Source organism: Pleurodeles waltl, chromosome 3_1 (assembly GCF_031143425.1).
Source record: "Pleurodeles waltl isolate 20211129_DDA chromosome 3_1, aPleWal1.hap1.20221129, whole genome shotgun sequence".
In the NCBI taxonomy this organism is placed as follows: domain Eukaryota; kingdom Metazoa; phylum Chordata; class Amphibia; order Caudata; family Salamandridae; genus Pleurodeles; species Pleurodeles waltl.
In genome coordinates this window covers 995,787,135-995,808,036 of record NC_090440.1, presented here as the reverse complement: position 1 = coordinate 995,808,036, position 20,902 = coordinate 995,787,135, and the positions used below count along the sequence as shown (strand labels likewise).

The following is a 20,902-nucleotide window of genomic DNA, read 5'->3' as shown; positions in this document are numbered from 1 at the left end:
GGAGGAGGGGGAAAGATGGAGAGATGAGGACGGGAACTGAAGGAGCACAGGGTGAGAAGACGTGATGTTGCAAACAGGAAAGGGTGAGGGGGAAAGGTACCCCGGAAGAAAGGGTGCCAAGGAGGGGAGAAGGAGAGAGAAGAGACGGGAGAAGACCTAGGGGCTCATGAACAGAAGATACAAGGGACAAAAGTAAGGGAACCTGGGGAGGAGGGCAGAGAAGCACAGAGGGCGAGAGGCAGTGAGGAAGAGACAACAGAAAGAAAGACACGCGGAGGAGAAACCGTAAGCAGAGAAGTCAGGAAGGAGGGGGAAGAGAGCAGTCCGGACAGAGGCACTCAAGGGAGAGGAGACAAATTAGAGGCAGGAGAGAAAGGGGCTAACGCAAGGGGTAACAAAGGCAGAATATAAGGAGAGAACGGATAACCGAAGGGAAGGGGGAAACGAGAAGTGTGCCGCTAACAATATGGAGCAAATGTAAGAAGAGGGAGAGTGAGAATGAAGGGGTAGAAAGAGGAGATGGAGGAAGAGGAGAACAAGGACTGCGGAGGAGGAGGAGCGAGGTAAAAGGAGGCAGAGGAGAAAAGATTCAAACAAGAGTGAGGATGAAACAACAAGCGGGGGTTGTAAGATGGGAGAAGGAGGTGTGCGGGGAGGGGTCCGGGAAAGGGAAGTCCAAAAGAGGGGAGGAGGTGGGGGGAGAGCAGCATAAGTTGTGGACGAGGGAAGTGAGGGTCCGGGGGGAGGAGGAGCAGACACCTCTCGGTGGTCCGGGGAGAGGGATCCGAGGGTGTGCGAGCAGAGGCCGAGGAGTTGAAGGGAGAGCTGAGGCAGCTGCTGCCACAGACCAGGGAGAGGCCGAAGCGAGGGGGATCGGGACTCTCTAAGGCACAGGGAGCAGCAATGAGTGCGGGGTTAGCCCCGTGAAGCCGGGGACCAGGATCAGGGCTCAGAGAGCAGCGACGGAGGACTCTGCCCCGGGGCACCGGACCCGCCGACGGGAGACCCCAAACCACGCAGAGTCTGAAGATCCGCGGGAGATCCGGAGGGGCGAGAGGGCGCCGGGGTGCCGGGCATGGATGGGTGTGAGCGGCGTCTGGAGACAGAGGGTAAATTGCACCACAGCATGTTGTGAATTCAACAAAAGGGCTTGTGCACCACCTTTCAAACACAGCACGGGTGTGTGTAATTGCATCAATACAGCATGAGCTGCACTTTGTGAACACAGCACCCAGCGCGCACAGCTGCATCTGCAAAATATATTATTATGAATAATGTTAATACGGCACAACGCGAATGCATATAAAACTCCTGCAACACATCCGTGACGTAGCAGAGAGCGCACGTACAGCGCTATAATGATGGTGCTCAGAGTGCATGTACAGCATCACATCGGAAGGGCTCAGAGTGCTTGGACAGCGCTTTAATGATATAGTTCAGAGTGCATGTACAGCGCTATAATGATAGAGTTCAGAGTGCATGTACAGCGATATAATTATAATAATAGAGCTCAGACAGTATGTACTGCGCTACGATAGAACTTAGGGCCATATGTACGAACACATTTTCCCATTGACAGAGAATGGGAAAAGCCCTTTGCTACATCTGGCCCTTAATGTGCTACATCGATAGGGCTCAGAGTGCCTGTACAACGCTATAAGGATAGAGCTCAGAGTACATGTACTGCGCTATATCGATAAGACTCAGAATGCCAGTACAGCGCTATAATGATAGAGCTCAGAGTGCATGTACAGCGCTATATCGATAGGGCTCAGAATACCAGTACAGCGCTATAATGATAGAGCTCAGAGTGCATGTACAGCGCTGTATCGATAGGGCTCAGAATGCCAGTACAGCGCTATAATGATAGAGCTCAGAGGGCTCAGAATGCCTGTACAGCGCTATAATGATAGAGCACAGTGTGCATGTAAAGCGCTACGATAGAACTCAGAGTGCATGCGCAGCGCTACAGCGACAGAGCCCAGAGTGACTGCACAGCGCTACTTGGACATACCTCAGCGTGCATGTACAGTTCTGTGTGCACAACAGGCCGTGGTTCAGCGGGGTGTGGGGATAACTGGCGTTTTACACTTCTGTCGGCCCAGACGAGCCTGGACAATGCAGCTTTTGTGTGGCGCTGCAGCTCACACCTCACACCCGGCCTTCTCTCCCGCCCTGTCTGGGTGTCTCTGCCACCCCGTGGGTCTGTCTGGTCTGGTTTAAATGGGGGGATGCAGGAGTGCAGGTATCCTGGCGCGCTGCTTTTGCAGGGATTTTGTAAAGTGCCAACAGGTCCTTTTTCAACGCTTCGCAGCTTGCTGTGTCTTTGCAAAACGTGCAGGTCTACAGGAAGTAAAGGAACTCAGTGCAGCGATAGTAGAAAACGATTGTGTAGTTTTTAACTGTAATGGGCCTATGTAAAACGTTTCAGAATAGCTTCACCATGGAAAGGGAGTGTCACCCAAAATGAGAATCCTCAGTCAAGTAACAACAGCTCTCAAAGATGTTCAACAATGATAGACCACTTTCGCCCTTGGTGCTGGCCAGTATTGGGTGTTTGACATGTTTGACGGTAGTGGACGTCCTGGAGTGGCCAGTAATGATACCATAGCAAGGAGACAATGGTTTAACATCCATTACAATGATAAGAACAAACCTGTGGTCATCTAGGGCGACACTGTACAGAGCCCCAGAGTGGCCCTGTATTCGGGTATTTCACTCCAAAATCAAGAAACAGAAAGAAGTCCTGGGTATGCACATTTACTCTATCAAATTAGCGCAAGTCAATACAAGTCCTCTTTGACCCCGGTGACATCACAGGTTGGCCCGCTTGTCCCATGGACAGCTCCCGATTTGTCCTAAATCAAGAGGCTAGATGGGCAATGCGTGGAGTCTACAGAACTTAAGCAGAACTCTTAGAAGCTTGTTTATGTTCTCCTCCTGGCGCTGCCCTCATGACTTCTGGGGCTCGGGGTACGCAGAGAAGCACCAGGAGTACCAAAAGGGAAGCTGGGGGTAGCAGTTACTACCCCTTCTATTCCTGTTTGAAGCTTTAATGAATCCAAGCAGAAGTTCGGATCATTACACACATTGGGACAGTGCGAGCAGGACAGCCAATCAGATTCTTCGGAACGTAAAGGATCTCAGCTTCCTGGTTTTCCGGAAGGGCCGCCGGGGATGTTAGCCGAGGAAGCAGGCATGACATTCACGTGCTAACAGCATCACGGGCCTCCACGCCACTCAGTGAGGCTAAATAACGTTAGTTATTGACGGGTGCTGCTGCCGGTAATACAATAACGTCATAATCTAAAGTTACTGTAAATGGACTGGAAAAATATGTCTGCAGCTGTGTGCATTTCCTTGTGTCCATCAGTACAGTAAGATTCACAGCGAGTGAATTCATTTCATAGCCACTGTGGCTTTTCTGCGAGGCTCCTCAAAATAAAAATAAAAACTATGCATTATTACTTCATTGAACCATCTGAAGTTTGAGTGACATGGGGGTGGGCAGGTAGAACTGAGGTCATTTCCTGGAGAAGTGGTCAAGTTAAGCTTTGGGCATATAAACAGGTATATGGTCAAGATTCCGTATCGATATCTCTTTATGTTTTGTGGCAAGTCTCAGGCAGTGTAGACATTTTCATCTAGTGTGGTCAATTTAAAATTGTGGCAGCTTTTCAGTAGAGTGGTTCATTTCACATATTGTTGACCCTTTCAGTTAGTGTGGGCAGTTGGTCACTTTGCTAAGTACTAGTTTCAGGGTCAGATTGTGTTTAGGATCATGCAGTGTGTTTGGTTTTTGTAGCGTGGTTACTTTCACGCACTGAGTTCACGCATTGAGTTCAGTTTTAGGGTGTGCGGTCAGGATTATGGTCAGTTTCAGGAACAGTAATCTGCTTCAGATTTTGTGATCTATGTTAGACATTGTAATTAGTTAGAGGCATTGCAATTGCATGACGTATTGTAGTTTGTTGTAATGTTGCATTACATATTTAATTTTTTCCAATTTCTTATAGTGGAGTTGGTTTCACATGCATAGCTGGTTCATGTATTGTGGTCAGTTTCATGTACAATCCTCATCTAAGGTACCGTGGTCCAGTGCTTAATTTGTCAATAAAAACGATTCGGTGCTCAAAGGCCGACTCGCAAACATGCTGCAGCTGCAATTAAATGTGGGAACACAGAGTGTAATCCTGAAGCCATCTTGGGCCTCTTCAAACCATTTAAAGCCACTCCCTGCCCCTTCGGCTCACTTTTGCAGCGTTCTGCTTTCTCCCATTGTGACGCTTTTTCGTTTTTGTCCTTCCTCCGTCTTCTTTTGTTCGCAGCAAATGCTTGAGGCAGAAGACTAAGCACTGGCCCTCAAAAATAAGTGCCGGTGCTCAGCACCGGAAACAAGCACAAATTAAGCACTGCTGTGGTCCAGTTCAGCCGTTGTAGTGAGTTTCACGTATTTCTGTCTGGTGTGAGTATCATAATTAAATTCAGACAGTATGAAAAGTTTCAGGTCCGTGGTCAGCTTTATGCATTGTAGTCAGTTTCAGCTATTGTAGTCGGGCTCAAGTACTCTGGTGGGTTTTACGTGTTGTAGTCAGGTTCAGAAACTGGTTTCTTTTAGTTGTAGTTGATTCAAGGATTGTGGGCCGTTTCAGATATAGTACTCATGTTCAGGCACTGTAGTTAGTTTCATGTACTGTGATCAGTTTCAGGTATTGTGATTTAAGGCACTGGGGCCAGATGTAGCAAAGGGTTTTTCCTATTCTGTGTCAATGGGAAAATGTGTTCGTACATAGGTCCCTATGGTCGGTTTCATGTTGTGTAGTTGGTTTTATGCAATCGGGTGTGTTTCAGGTATTGTAGATGGGTTCAGATATTCTAGTCAGTTTCAAGGATTGACGCCTTCGTCTAGCACTGAGGTAAGTATTAAGTACTGGTGTCAATTTCAAATATAACAGTCTTTTTCAGGTATAGCTGTCAGATTCAGATATTGCAGTCACCTTCATCAATGGGTTTCCAGTATTGCACTCAGGTTTGAGGTCAATTTCGTGTATTGTGATTGGTGGCAGGTACTGTTCTGGCTTTCAGGTCCTGTGGTTAGTTTCAGGTAATACTGTTGATTTCAGGTATACTTTTGTCAGTTTCAAACACAGTCCTTGGTTACATGTATTGATGTCAGTTTCTGGTGCTGTCCATTTCAGGTGTTGCTGTCCGTTTGATGTATTGTGGTCAACTTCAGTCCCTCTAATTGATTTCCGGTATTGTAGTTCTGTAGTGGGTTTCACAGTCTGTGGTCTGTTATAGGTACTGTGGTCAGTTCGTAGGTGTTGTGGTTGGTTACAGGTGCGGAAGTCCCTTTCAGTTACTGTGTTCAGTTTCAGGTACAGTGGTGTGCTTCAGGTCTTGTGGTGAGATTCAGGTAATATTGTTGGTTTCAGGTATATTGATGTAAGTTTCTGGTGCTGTCAGTTTTAGGTATTGTGGTCAGTTTAATGCATTGCAGTAGACTTCGGTTACTCTGATTGGTTTAAGGTATCGTAGTGGGTTTCACCCTCTGTGGTCTGTTTGAGACACTGAGGTCGGTTCGGAGGTATTGTAGTCGGTTGCAGGTGCTGTAGCCCTATTCAGTTACTGTGATCAGTTTCAGGTCTTGTGGTGGGTTTCAGGTGTTATTGTTGGTTTCAGGTATACTTTTAGTAGCTCGAGGCCCAATCCTTGTTTCCTTGTTTTGATGTACGTTTCTGGTGTTGTCAGTTTCAGGTTTTGTGGTCACTCTGATGTATTGCAGCATACTTCAGTTACTCTGGTTTCAGGTACTGTAGTGGATTTCACAGCTGTGGGCTGTTCTAGGCATTGTGGTCAGGTAGGAGGTATTTTGATTGGATGCAGGTGCTGAAGTCCCATTCATTTATTGTGTTCTATTTAAGGGTTCTGTGGTGAGTCTTGAGCACTATTGTCTGTTTTTCACATAGCATCATCATTTGAAGAGTGTTTTCCCCCAAAGCCTTCCTGACCTGTGACTGGTAACAGCAGTATATAAAGTGTTCAGAAAGCACATATTGGTGTTTGCTTTAATATCGTGGGGGATGCCCCAGGGCCTCTCCCACAGCCCCATGAACAACCAACTCCCCAGGGCTATACTGCAATATGAGTGTGCGGGTGCTCACCCCCCCCAGCCCCGTGGACCACCACCCACTTGGCATTTAACAAATTGGATGTGGGGGGACCATTGCCCCCCCCCCCCCACAGCCCCAGGGATCACCACCTCACCCCTCAAAGAGCCACTGCAGGGGACAGAGATGAAAGGGTTGCTTCAGCAACCACAGAGCTGCTGCTTAAAGCAGCTCCTTGCTTGCTGAAGCAGTGGGGCCATGTGGGAGGCCTTGAGGCTCCCCCCACGGTCCCAGATAGCCTGTAAAGAGCTTCCAAAACAAAACAAGCATTTGCAATGCATCGGGTCTCGCATTTCTCCCAGTTAGAGCTATTAGCAGTTGTAAACTCCCAACCGGACTTTTTTTGCCTCATTAAATGGAAAAAAAGAGCGCATTTGCGCTGCTACAGTTCACTCGTAGTGAAAACTATTGGCAAAAGTGCAATTATCTTCGTAACTGGCAAAAGTGCAATTAAACTCCCAACCGGACTTTTCTTGCCTCATTAAATGGAAAAAAAGAGCGCGATCGCGCAGCTACAGTTCACTCGTAGTGAAACCTATTGGCAAAAGTGCTATTATCTACTTAACTGGCAAAAGTGCAATTAACTATGTAACAGGGTCGATGCCATGCAAAGCGCTCGACTTCTGCCAAGCGAGATTGCGCTGCGAAAAAAGAGAAAAAGTAGTCCACAAACCTGACGGAAAACAGCGAGCCTCGTATGATTTCAGTACTTGGTCGCTGCGCTCGAGGAGGGCTAAACACCGGAAAAGGCATGACGTATGCATGCCTTCCACTAATGGAAGCAAGCAGATTTTAAAAGGCAAGCCCATGAACCAATGAAAGACACTGACATGACATTGATGGGGCTCCGAGCCCTTTTTTTTAACTACTACAGCGTCTCGCAAGAGATAACATCCATGAACCTTTGGTTTTTAAGTGAATTTCTATGTTTTTTTAATTCTATTTTCTAACTATAACGTCCCTGTAACCTTTGGGGTTTTCAGGATATATATATATATATAGATATATATAAAAATATACATATAGATATATATACACATATATATTTCGGTGGCGGCCGGCAGCTTTAGGAGGGAGGGGAGGCGGGCGGGATGCACACACACACACACACTCATTCTTTCACACATAGGCATGCACGCACACACGCACGCACATCCATTAACAACACTCATACCATTCAAACATGCACGCACCAAACATTCATTTTAAAACATCACACACACTCATTCTTTCACACACGCACGCACGCATATCCATTAACAACATTCATACCATTCAAACATGCACGCACAAACCAAATATTCATTTTAAAAGATCGCACACACTCATTCTTTCACACACGCACGCACGCACGCACATCCATTAACAACACTCATAACACTCAAACATGCACGCGCGCACCAAACATTCAAATTAAAACATCACACACATACACACACACACACTTACCTTCAGCCTCCAGGTCCCAGGAGGGTTGGGACTGCTGCCTTCCCTAAGGTCAGCCAATGAGGGAAGGCAGCAGTCCTGGCCTTGTCACAGAGTGGGATGGGATCAGTGAGACTGCTGACCCCACCCCACCCCACTCTGTGACGAAGTCTCACTGATTGACACTCGCCCTGGGCTCTTCAGGGCTTAAACCTGAAGCGCCCAGGGAGAGTGTCAATTGGTGACACTTTCCTCGTCACCCAAGGGAGGGCCTCGAGGCACCTTTGCTGAGCCGAGGAGGTCACGCCCATAGGAGCTGTGACCTCCTCAGCCCAGCAAAGTTCAGCTCAGGCAGCCAGGAGTCTGCGCAAATCGCGCATGTCTGCTCCTGGCTGCCTGAGCTGAACATGGAGAGTGTCTGTAAGGCTGTCCTTTGTTCAGCCTGACAGACACTCTTCATGAGGGGCAAAAAGTGGGGGGCGTGGCCCCTCTGCCCTAAAGGATGGGCCGCCACTGATATATTTATATGTATATATTACCTACTGGCAGTTGCCAGTAGGTAGTTATAGTTAGGACCAAGTTTCCATAGAAAAAGCGTTTTTTGACTTGCCTATATCTTTCGCACAGATTAACGAATCTTCACAAAAGTTTCCAAAAAAAGTGGCCGGTGAACTGAAGTTTCGGGGTTATCCTTCCAGTGGGGGCCGAGGAAAAAGATGGCTAAAAAAACGTTGGGTTTCACATGTTAATTGCTGTAGGACCTGTCAACACGTAGAGCCCGAACCACTGGACGGAGTTACATAAAATTTGGCAGAAAGCTAGCTGCCAGTACACAGATTGTGCTTTTGGTATTTTGGTGTAAATCCATTCAGTAGTTTAGGAGATATTTATGGGCAAATACATTTGTATATCTCTGGCCGCGATTAATAGCGAAATTCGTGATTTTTTGCTGATACGCGTGCGGAAAGAAGTGTTGCAATTGGCTGACTGCAACCTGACTTATTTCACAGGACACGGTCCCGCGGGGTGAAAACTGAAATTGAAAGTGGCATAAGGGTTCAGGGTGAAGGTATTCTGACCCCAGGGGTGTGATATAGGTGTGTTTTAGGAGCAAATTAAAGTCATGGTGCGCAATGTTCGCGAATTTTCACTATTAATTTGCTAAATATTCACTATTAAGGAATAATTTGAAAGAAAAACCACAGACTCATTCATACACAAATTCATTCACTCATACATGCTCTCAGAGGCACATGCACCCACTCACACACACACTCATGCACCCACTCAGACCCACTCATAGACTCACAACACTCACTTTACGACCCACTCAGACACTCATGCAACCACTCACACATCTACTGACAGAGACAGGCCCTGAGGCCAACCTGTGCTCTTTACAGCCACAGCCTATGAACGGCGCAGCGTTGGGTGGCTATAAGGGCTTGGCTGCAAGGCCAGGCCTTGCGACCAACACCACTGCGCACATCCAAAGGCCGTGTGTGGCGGTGGTTGGAATAGCGTCTAGTAAGTTAAACGATTTTATGTTTAAAAAACATATAAATTCACTGAAAAAAACAAAGGTTACAGGGACATTATAGATAGGTTCTGAATTTACTCGTACAAAACCCTAGAAATTAAGCACTTATAGTTAGAGTTCTTTCCAGTAACTATAACTCGCGCCTTAAGGTAAGTATAACTTGCGCCTTTGCCATGCACATCTAATTACTCCACATATTATGTCATTGATTAGATCTTGTATGGCATCTTTGAAATGATTGCAACGTTTGCTATAACATTCATAAGAAAACTGTGCATGGCAAGGACACGAGCTATAGTTACCCTAGGGCGCGAGTTATAGTTACTTGAAAGAAAGTTAAAGGGACAAAGTGAAAGGGACAAGAGAGATGCAGGAGAAATGGAAGAGAGGTGACTGTTGGAATTTTAACCATAAGTGGAAAGTGATAGGGGGAGGGAAAGTGGAGGGATGCAGGTGGTTGGGGTGAAGTTGGTAAAAGGCAGCATGATACAGAGAATAAGTAAGGCTGTGCTGGAGAAATTAAGGGGATGATGTTTGGGTACTGGGGAATGAAGAGTCTGGAACAGGGGTGTAGCTATCAGTGCAACTGGCTCAGTGGCTCAAGTACTTGGGGTGTGCAGGCCTAGTTTAACTCATTTTCTGCAGTATTTACTACTAAACCACTGGGCTGGGGCCAGATTTCTGAGCTTACATTAGGGTCCATTGCAGCCTGCCACACACTGAGCCTCTTAATCAGTGGCATAACAAATAAGAAGCAACAGAAAGAGAGCTGCCTCTCCCTAACCACAGAGAGGGATTCATTGACTGCAAGATAAGCATCACCCACTGTCCTTAGAAACATACACACAGAAAGCAAGATGGGCCCTTTCCCTGACTTCAGACTTCTACACTAACAGCAAGAGGGGGTTTCCTGCTGACCACACACATGTATACAATGGCAGCTAGGCTGAGGCCTTTCTGTGACGATGGAGACAAACACACTGACCTCAAGCGATGAGCCTCTCACTGACTGAAGCACACACAATGACAAGGACAGAGGGGCCTCTTGCTGTCTATGGAGACATAAACTGATAGCTAGAGAAGAGCCTCTAGCCGACGATAGGAAGATACATACTGACAGGGAGTTGTCCCTCACTGACCATGGAGATATAAACACTGGCAACTAAAGGGACTCTGACCATGGGAATATGCACACACAAAGCAATGTTGAGCCCCTGACAACCCACAAAGACATACACAGCGACACAAGAGAGCGTCCTCAGTGACCATAGGGTCTTGCACTCTGCTTGCAAGAGAGAGGCCTCTCCCTGACCACAGAAGTATACACACTGCAAGCAAGAGTGGGTTCCCTCAAAGCTCATAGAGATACATTAACTGACAGCTATAGTGTGATCTCACTGGTCGTAGAAAAGGATACACTTTTAAACATGAACATGTAGAATGATTATATGCAGAATAAACGTTCCCCAAGCACCCCAGAGGTGGAATGCTTATTTTTATATTTTGCACTGCTATAGAGGGTTTAAAGCTCTGGTTCATTATCTTTTGACACCCTGGGTGTTATTTCTAATTCGCACCCACCCCTTCCTCTTAACTGCTTTTGCACATTGCTGCTGCAGGAGAGAGTTTGCAGTGTGAGGTGTCACCCACAGTCTCACCTCCTGGAGGTGAGATGGAGCAGCTCATCACAAGGGGCTGACAAGGGGTTGGGTAAAAGGGGACGTGGAAATAAATGAATTTCCTCCCCATGAACTGATTTTGGGAATGAGAAATATTACCATAGCAGGGAACAGCTTGTGGGTTCTAAATGTGGTTGTTTGCTCTTTAGTTATTTTGATTGTAAGAAAAGATGATTGGAGCTCAGTTTTTTCTGAAAGTGGTTATTAAAGTTCTTTCTGACATACAGCAACTCCAGGATCTGATAGCTGGTGGAAATTCAGGCAAAGAAGTTGTTGAGAGAAGTGTGCTATGTTGCTGCACATACTGTCCTCTTCCGCTGTGTGAGGTTTACATGCACTGGCCTACACAGCGTTGTAGCTGATCTGAGGGCAGCTTGCATCTCTGCTCACAGTGAGCTATAATACACCGTGTGTGTCTGAGTGTAAGGGAAGGTTTCACAACTGCTCTCAGTGAGGTACTTGATCCGGGTGTGTGTGGATGTGTAGACATTTACACAGTTGCATCCAGTGCTCTATCTGTTCCATAGTCGGCGAGGGAAACTTGCACTGCTGCTGCTTTTGCTTTAGGTTTTCTATGTGTGCGGGAGATGCTTGTCACCAAACGTGATCTACCTGTTTCGCATGTGTATGTGTGAGGGAATCTTGCACTGCTGCTGTCAGGTCTCCACGTGTTTTGAGTGGGTAGCGGAGAGAGCCAAACCTAGAGTGCAGCTCCCAGTGCTGGGCTGGTTCTGTGTGAGGGAAGCTTGAACCACTGCTTCCAGACCTCTACATGGTCAGTAGGTGGTGTGTGCATGGTGGAAGCTTGCACTTCTCCAAATGCTCTACTTGATGGTGTATGTAGGGAAGCTTGCGCTGATGGTGTGTGTGTGCACTGATGGTGTGCGCATGTGTGCGCGAGAGAGAGAATATGGAGAACCTTGCAGTCCCTGCTGTACCTGTTTCCCGCATCGAAGAAGACTTGCACTCCTGTTGAAGTTCCTGCTCTGTGTGCGAGTGATTCTTGTACTGATGCCCCCTGCGCTTTACCTGATGTGTGCCCTTGTCTTGTGTACGTTGAGCTTACACCTTACCCAGTTGCTATCCTTTGTGCGTTATTATCTTTAAGGGTGTGTGTGTGGTCTTAACTTGTTCCTTGAGTAAGGGAAGCTTGCACTGCATTACCGGTACTCTACCAACATTGTTTGTGAGGGATGCAGAGAGGCGGCGGTTGATGCAGGGTCGGACTGGCCTGTAGGACAGTCAGGTAGTGCCTGATGGGCTGGTCTCACACATCTGTGTGGGTATTGTTTTTAGGCCGTGCATAGCAGCGCGCAAGCGCTACTTTTCCGATGTGTTGGTTTCTATGTGGGCTTTTAGCCATGTTCGCCGCATGCCTATCACTGTCACTTGTTCATGGGCTTGCCTTTCCAAAATCCTTTGCTATCATTGGTAAATGCTTTATATTTGTCCCTTCTTGGGGCAGTTTTGTTACCGCCTTGTACACCGACCCTGTTACATGGATAATTGCACGTTTGCTGATAAGTTTGACTACAAGCAAATTTCTTTTTCCTTTTGTGTCTCTCCTTCGTGCTCACACTCATGGCGGCAGTGGCGCTTTGAATCAGCTTGCTTATGTCTAATGCTTTACTTTTCATTTTCAATTTATGTGGCAAGAAAATTCCAGTTAGGAATTTAGGGCCAGATGTAGCAAAGGGTTTTTCCCATTCTGTGTCAATGGGAAAATGTGTTCGTACATATGGCCCTTACAACGCCAATAGCCTTTACTTGAGCAAACGCGAGACCCATTGTATTTGCAAATGCTTGTTTTAGTAGTCTGGTTTTCATTGCTGATTTCCCTGACATTATCACAGACATCGCCTGCAGCAAACACAAATACATGCAATTTCCCATTTGAAAAATACTCATGCAGTGTGTCCTTACAAGTTCAGAACAGGCTTGATTTGCAGATGTGGCCCGCTTTCTTTAGTTTGCTGCTTTGCTAACGGGGGGCCGCTTTTAACTTGGTGCCCGGCCTATTTCTTGTCCCAGTCTGACCCTGGGCTGCTATAAAATGCTGCCCGGATCCAGTTTATTGTTTCGGCGTGACTCCGTTTCTGTGTTAGCCGAGGGCGGTCATGCGGTTGGAGTCTGGAGCCAGGGATGTAGTTGGCAATCAGCGCACCCTGCAAACCTTGGGAGAGATCGCCATGCAGAACGGACACAGCCTAAAACCGGAGCCCCTCCTGTCAGTGCTTTAAATGGGCCGGTACTCAGTACGGGCACTTTCATATTTTGAGATGGAGAGTACCGGCACATCTAAAGAAAAACGTAATACTTTTAATTGGCGAGTACAGGCACTTCTCGGAAACAAGCAGGTACTCTAGCACAGAGTACCTGCACTTAATATTTATCATTTCAAGCAATGCCTCCTGTACTACGGACTCACCTTTCCTCCACTCTACCAGCTATTTAAAGCCAGACATGTAAGGTACACTTAGTCCTTCCGCGCAGCCGCTGCCCTGTTTCACGACGCGAGCTTTACATGCGACTGTCAGTGGCGCCAACATGTCAGCGGCTCTCTCCTTTAGCCCGCCGCGCTTCTGGTGGTTCGTAAACCACTGATAGAATTAAAAACACGCGCCCCGTGCTCGGAAGCAGCCTTACTCCCTCTGTCCAGTATCCCCGTGCCCCCCTCCTTTACTCATTTTCATCTACTTGTAAGAGTCTCTCTTCGTCCTCAGTCATTCCCACTCCTCTCGATTTCTTCCTTGTCTCTCATATTTTCGTGCTAATTATGATTCACATTTCAGTCCCTTTTTTTCCTTTTATAGTCCCTTTCAATTTTGAAAAAAAGTGTTTCTCCTTAGTAATGAATGTGCCCCTTCCCGTATTCATCCCCTTATAATCTTTTTGCTGACACACCCATGTTCCTCCAGAGTCTCCCTGGCTCATCTTTTATCAACATGTTTCAGTGAGTCACTCAACTCTGTGGGTCCAAAGTCCTTCTATGGTTTTATTATATTTTGATTTTGTTTTTTACTTTTTTTGAAAAACGTTCAAAATCCTATCTCATTAGCCGGGAATCCAGCCTCTCTCATGGCTGTCAGTATTGTTCTACAGGACGATACCATCGCCGGGCGATTAGTCTTTTCGTTTGATACTTTATATGGACATCAATATAGCGCATGAAAACAAAAAGCGCCTCCTGCTGAATTTAAGGAGATGTTGGCCAATAAGGATGGAGCGATGCTCATAGTGTCAGGACTTGGATTTGCGCAGTGCTGTGGTCCTTTGCAAGCTCCAGAGGAAATCCTCTGGGCCCAAACAATCACCGACCATGGCGCCCCCTAGCATTCTGAAGAGGTGCAGCACCAAGGCTGGGATTACCCAGAGCCTGATGCATGCGTCTTTAAAACCTTGTCTGAGAGGTTGGCACCGGGGTGCCTTTCTAGAGCATAGTTACTGTGGGCTATATTTGTGGCCAAATCACGCAGCAAGTCAACGTGCTACGCAGTGTCACAGGGAAAGGGCAGGATTGCGCCATATTCAAAAGAATACAAGGTATTCCTGCCTTTGTCCCTGTTCTGGCGCTGTGTTGGCTGCCTAGCACCAACGCAGGCACCCTTGCACCATGGTGCAAGGTTGCTTATGTTGTAAGGAGGATTTTTTTGGTGCAGGAAGAGCTCCTTCCTGCACAAAAACAATCACCTGAGGCATTTTCGATTTTCTATGCATGCTGCAGATGGAGCACCTCCCTGGGGCAGGGTCCCACAATGCATTGATTTGCGCTGTGATGCATTACTCCAGATTTATTAAGCCACTCAGGGCCTTGCAAGGTAGCAGTGCCTAGCTTGATGCGTCACATTTTGGGCTTGCATTGCGTATGCACTGCGTTGAGTAGTGCAAGAGCCACGCAACCCCAATTATAAATATGCCCTTTTGTTTGTAGTGCGGCTGGTTCAAATAACAATGACCTGCTAAGTCATTGCAATTTCTCCCAGACATGGAAACCCAATCAACTCAAGTGCTGAGGTGGGATATCACCTAAGTGAGAATGGTGCCAGAACTTGCATTTTCAATCACTATTCCTCCTATATATTCCTCTCAGCGAGTTAAGCATTTACTCTAGTGATCTGTCTGTAATCTTAAGTGTACATACTCTGTGAGTGATGAAGGTTAGTACAACTCTGCCCTGTTAGGTCTGTTCTGTGGGAAATGGAAGATTGCACTTATGCCTTCTGTGAGAGAGGGAAGCTTGCTTTGCTACTGTAATGCTGTCCCTATTCTGAAAGGTAGCAAACTTGCATGGTGGCTCCTGATTTGTACCTGTCCTGCAATGGGAAAAGCTTGTGCTGATGGTACCGTAGCCATACCTATCCTCTGACGAAGGGAAGCTTGCACCTATCCTCTGACGAAGGGAAGCTTGCACCTATCCTCTGACGAAGGGAAGCTTGCACCTATCCTCTGACGAAGGGAAGCTTGCACCTATCCTCTGGTGAGGGAACATGTGCACTGTTTCCGCAAAGGGTGTAGATATCTATGTAAAGGAATGTTTCCTCTCCTCTTGCCGCACCTTATAAAAAATAAAAAAAAACGCAAAGGATATTTTGAATCCACTTGCATAACCTGCCCAGACCAGTCAGAAGCTTTTATTTGACCCAAGGCAAAACTAGTTGTGAGGTCCTAACTCAGAGACCCTGGTTTCAATCCGAGCTTCCCAGCTTAACCAAATTGTGTGACCTTGGGCAATTACTTTTCTTCCCTTTGCCTCTTTTTCAGTGATCATCAACCTGGAGATCCTCTTGAAATGATTCAGTTGAGGGTGTACACTGTACTAGAACCTCTCCTGTATATAGTTTAATAGCCTATAATGTTGTTCCATCTCTAATAACAATAAAGACCTTTCATAGGAGGCACAAGACAGCCAACTTGCGTCTAGAGTCACTCATAAAATTGTCATAAGAGCAGAAAGAAAGAATGTGATAGGGATCTAGGATCTTCACTTAAAAAAATAAAAGTTTATATTGAAGAAACAAGACAACTGTCTTGCCCCTTGAGTCATTAATAAAACTTACCTTGTGTGGCTCACTAATTTAAAGAATGACCACTCAGTGCAGTGATATAATCCAAGGTGCTAAAGTAAAACAATCCAAAATACATGTTTTATATGTAAAAGTTACAAAGAAACTGACATTCAGTAACACTTACAGCTGGGCAGGAGGTCCCGGCTGACCTAAAAACAGCTTTCATGGTGCTGCTTTTCCAGACAGGCTGCAAGACAGATGGTGCCCAGGAGAATTATGGGACCTGGCAGTAACCCCTCAATTCTACTGCCCTATTAGCACTGGTAGTGGGGTAGGAGACGCTTTGGTGTTAGGCGCCTAGTACGCAGTGTCAAGGCTTTTGCACCTCCGTTGTCCATACCCAGTATCCCTGCGAGTCTGGCTTGGCGACGTGGGCCTGTCCTGTTTCATAGAGCAGGCAGTGATTACAGCGGCTCGCCCTATGAAACATGCTGCATGTGCAACAGTCTCACCGATAGGCTGTTGCGAGTCCTTTTCAAGGGACCTCAGGAGTTTGCCGCTTCGCCTTCATCCCCTTTCTAAGGCTTGTGCACGTGCTCTATGAACCTGTAGTGCTGGGGAAGGTACCTGAGCCAAAGTGGCTCAATTCAAGCACCGAGACATGTTAATGGGAAAGATAAGTAGGGTCTGTTGCTCGGCCCCCCCTGTTTTTAACCTTGTGGTAGGGAGCCACTAGTTAAAATATATTTTTGGACCATCCACGTAAAATGTTAATAGAATTCTGACAGTTGAACAAAGGGAGAACATACAAAGATGGCATAAGTGAGATAACCTCTACTAAACTAGAGAACCCATAACTGGGAAACTGTACAAGCATTGAACCTAGTGCTCTTGAATGTTCCATAGACCCACTGATGAAATATACCATACTGGGTAGCTGAGCACTCATCATCCTATAAGAGTACATTTCTGTACAGTAATTCCATGAGCGCTTTAGCTGTTTGTTTATGCCTGTTTATTGAAATTAGACAACAGTCCTTTAGGCATCTTACTCAATCTTTAGTGTGTGAGTTACCTGTGTTGTACCTGCCCTGAAAGTGTAAGAGACAATTGCTACCCATCCTTTACTTATACTTTGTGTTAGGATAGGTTGCGGTGCGGCTGTCCGTGTTGTACCTTTGTGTTGTGAGGCTTTGTATAAAACTTTCCATTACACATAAGAAAGATCGATCCACAATGCCAATGCTTGTGAGTGAAAGAGTGAACTCTGACCAAATATGGGAGCAGAGTTTAGCTGCTTTGATTTTACATATCAAATAAGCATTTTTTTAAATCGAGTAGTCAACTTTGTAAAATTTAAAAACCAAGCTGAGTGGTTCAATGTCATGTGCAATCCACCCAATTTTAGCCAACAGCACTTTGCAAGCTGAAATGAAACGGTTAAAAAGCATAACTACACACCCCACAATGCAACATGCTGCGGGCTAAAAAAGATACGTGTTGGCATCCTTTGTCGTAGTACCAAATCGTTGGAGTTGTGAAATGCAAAATAACATTTAATTCCTTTCTTTAATTGCTTTTTTTGTTGTAGGCAGTCAGGGGTTAAACAGCCCGATGGGTGAGGGTGCAGACAGCCTTTTAGATGCAAATGTGGGCATCTCCATCTAATGGGCAAATGTTAACACTCCGTAGAAAACCCTAAAACTGAAAGGACCTTGTTTACCAGTCAGAGAAAGCAGTAACAGTTAATTGTGTCTAGAGACACAAGGAAAGTAACACGCATTGGCAAAGCCAATAGGTTTCGCCTCTACGAAATCTATTAGCTTTGTCAATGTTTTTGGACATGTCACACATCATGTCGTAAACTTTAAAAAAGAAAACGCTATAATGCGGCCAGCATTGACCGCATTAAAGTTTGGCAGTGACCACGTCATAGTGTTTTAGTTTTATTTAAACGTCAAGACATGCAGCGCAGCAGCCATCACTGCTGTGTCACGTGTCTAAACAAACATTGACAAACCAATAGATTCCGTAGAGGATCAACAAGGCAGGACCAGGAAGAAGGAAATATTAATGGCCATATACAGATACGGTTGTATGTGGATCCAATTGACAATAATTGCTATTGCCTTAATATCTGCAACAGATTGACCCATTCTCTAAAAATGCTGACAGTACACTGGTATAATTACTGAACTAAATAATGTATGCTTTCTTCATTTTTACTTTGAGTGCCCTGTTGAAAGAATAGGTGAGTTGGTTTGCTAGTTAATAGCCCGCTTACCCCTAAAAGGTACCTGCAGTAAAACAATTTACAGAGAAGGTTCAGAAATTAATCAATGTGCATATAGGAACAGAGAAGGCTTTTCTGCGCAGCATACACTCCAATTGATCTATCAAAAAAAGATAAGATTGTATTCACGTTCAGGAACCGTATGACGAATCCAGGATTATCTTGGCATACATTCTATTATTGGAGGTTCTGATCATTTCTCCAACAGATTATAATTAAATTTAAATGAGCCTCTCATGGTTGTTTTCACCATTGCTTCCTTAGCTGGCTTAAAGGTCTTCAGTTCAATTTATGACCAAGTGCGAATCCCAAATGTTAGGTTTCCATCAGACACATCCATTCCTTCTTATGGACTACATATGCAGAGTGCCTCACTAGCAGAGCACAGCAGTTAAACAGTGCTCAGTCAAGGTCTCCCAACTACTTTGCATCGCAAGGCAGCCACACACAGAGGCCAGAAGAGGTGCAGTGAATACTGACAGAAGCTGGTTACAGTAACTTCCTGCAGAGTTCTACTTCCGCCTTGTGCTGCACTGTCACGTGCACTGTTCTGACAGTTACCGATTGGTTTGGCAGGTTACAGTATTTCCTGCCACTTAAGCAGTTCCTCAGTGCACTGATTTGTTCAGGTGCCAATCTTAAGGTTTTACTTAAGGTTTGCTATAATGCTGTACTTAAACGAGAACGTGCGCGAGTTAAAGCAATATTACCACTGCCGCATGATCAGGTGTGCCAGGTCATGTCTACACCTACAGCCCCGGCGACTTGTTAACCAGTTGACGTCATGTCACTAGTGACGCCTTCAACAAATCCTGGCATTCTAGGACACAACTCTTTGCAGGGTAAACCCTGAGGTACAAGTCCTAGAATTCAACACGCTATCCACTAGAACAGGAGGCCTGGCTCACGGTGTCACGAGTGACCTGGGGCCAATTTACTTCTGCGTGATAAGGCTTTAGAAGGCCATATACATAATGATCAAGGATGCAAAGTGTTGTAGACCCAAAAGTCGAGATCGGCTGAAGATGTCACGCATGGCGCGGTCCCACCTGAAACTGTTCTTTCATAACTGAGCAAGCCACTGGTGTGAGAATAACAAGTTGATAATAAAAGCGTGGCGCATGCATCTCTCATCATCAACAGAAACACCCCTGCGACCTCGTCACCCACACGCAGTAGTTATGCACAGCTGCGATCTGAAAACGTCTAGGTACTCGTTGTCGCATAGCCTCAAGCTCATTTGCACATTTTCTCCCATTACCACGGCAAATAAACTCGTGCATAGCGCCCCCATTGGGACGAGTCTTGCAGAGCATAAATGTAATTTACTGAAGTTCTGCCTTGTCGTCAAATCAGTGTTGTGCTTCTACGAAACTGAATGAAACTCGAACATTTTTTGCTTAACTTTTCAAACAAAGTGGACAACTAGAATTCACAGTAAGGCGTGAGTTAGGTTAAGATTCACAAATACTATTGCGTTCATCTTTAGCATCCAGTTAGACGAACTCCCAGGTGACAAACACGAGGAGCTGGGCTAGAGATCAGTGAAAGAGCTGCTCATCAGTGCGTGGGTGTTCTGCGTTAGTTCATGCTGATAGTATAGTGCAGTGTACACAAATCATGCATTTCACAGTTGCACACGTGAGTACCTCATCCCTGCCAGATACGTTGAATTCCGTGAGTGTCATTCTGCTTTAATAATGTGTTAAATAGGCCTACAAATCAAGGCATTAAAAAAACAAAAAAAACAAAACAAACTGGACTGAATGAGCTTCTCGGGCACGAGGTGATCCAGTAGCGAACGCTTACATAATTGCACAGTGCTGTCCCCTTCAGTGCTTACAATGCTGATGAAAGGGCTCGCTGGGATCATACTTATGATCAATAGAGCGGAAGAACCACCCCAGCGGCCTCACCTGTCCTCTGAGTTGAGCTGTGCCGGCTCGGAGCGTGTCACACGCACGGCCACCCCAGCCGAGCCCCAGCCTGCGCCCGCCCGCCCCCGGAGCTCCGTTAACCAGTTAGTGCCCAGCCGAGCCCCAGCCTGCGCCCGCCCGCCCCCCGAGCTCCGTTAACCAGTTAGTGCCCAGCCGAGCCCCAGCCTGCGCCCGCCCGCCCCCGGAAATCCGTTAACCAGTTAGAGGCTGAACCGAAGCCGAGCAGAGGGGAGTTTCGGTGTTAGGCAAAACGTTCAGTGTTTCTTTGCAAATCATTTAATCTCTCCGTGCCTGTGAAGCACTCCAATAACTTCTTTGGAGTTTGCGCCATGTGTAAAGTAGCAAATCAATTAAGAAAATAAGTTACGCAACCAAAGCAGATGAACACAGTACTTGGGCCTCGGGATGCTCATAAGAGCAAACACATGAGGAACAAGCATTGGTAAGTGCAGGAAATAGTGCTACAGCCAATAGAAACAGGGGAAAAGTAAGTGGCAAGCACAGGAACCAATAAAAAGCAAGGAAAGCAAGGGGGAAGGATGTAACCTCCTTTTAAGATTTATATTAAATACAATAGATTTCACATGCACAGCGCAAGCGGTGTGCAGGCAAAATCTAAAAATCATGGCCCGTCATGCTTTCTTCACAACCCCATCCTCTGGGTTTGTGTGATTTAGGCGCCATGCTTACACCATCACTATGAAGCACCCTGCATTAAACAAGCGCAGCATAGACTACAGGTGCTGCCCTGCGAAGGCCACCAGTGCATTGCACAGATCCTGCACGGTCTCTAGATTTGCTCTTGTTTCTTCACTGCTCTTGCAGCCGTCTGCCTGCCTCAAGGCCTATTTA

At 46.2% G+C, this 20,902-nt stretch overlaps 1 protein-coding gene across 1 annotated transcript in view; it reads left to right on the top strand.

The window, feature by feature from the left end:
- The first annotated feature begins 609 nt into the window (after positions 1-609).
- LOC138284903 (transmembrane protein 200B-like) overlaps positions 610-20,902 on the top strand; it is a 42,411-nt gene continuing 22,118 nt past the window's right edge. The window contains exon 1 of the mRNA XM_069224173.1: positions 610-1,109. The gene's annotated coding sequence lies outside the window, so the exon portion shown is untranslated. The remainder of the gene's footprint in view (positions 1,110-20,902) is intronic.